The sequence below is a fragment of the Penaeus monodon genome, chromosome 25, assembly GCF_015228065.2.
Source record: "Penaeus monodon isolate SGIC_2016 chromosome 25, NSTDA_Pmon_1, whole genome shotgun sequence".
NCBI lineage: Eukaryota > Metazoa > Arthropoda > Malacostraca > Decapoda > Penaeidae > Penaeus > Penaeus monodon.
In genome coordinates this window covers 6643034-6643259 of record NC_051410.1, presented here as the reverse complement: position 1 = coordinate 6643259, position 226 = coordinate 6643034, and the positions used below count along the sequence as shown (strand labels likewise).

Below are 226 nucleotides of genomic sequence, written 5' to 3'. Positions count from 1 at the left end.
TCAATCAAACAATCGTATTTTTTCTCTTCTCCATCTTCCCTTCTTTCTTAAATCCCCTTTCTTGTTCTACGCCTTTCCCTTTCGGACACTCCCCCCCCCTCCCCCCCCGCATTACGCAATCACACGAAGTCTACAGGTCTTTCAGCCAATCAGAGGGGGGTGGGGGGGGGGGTCACGCACAGCGCCCCTCTCTCTGTTGGATGTCTCAGAGGAAGCGTGACTCAGC

The 226-nt window shown here is 54.0% G+C and overlaps 1 protein-coding gene across 1 annotated transcript in view; it reads right to left on the bottom strand.

Moving 5' to 3' along the window:
* Positions 1-226, bottom strand: part of LOC119589311 — a gene marked incomplete in the record, with an annotated part of 61041 nt that overhangs the window by 32450 nt on the left and 28365 nt on the right.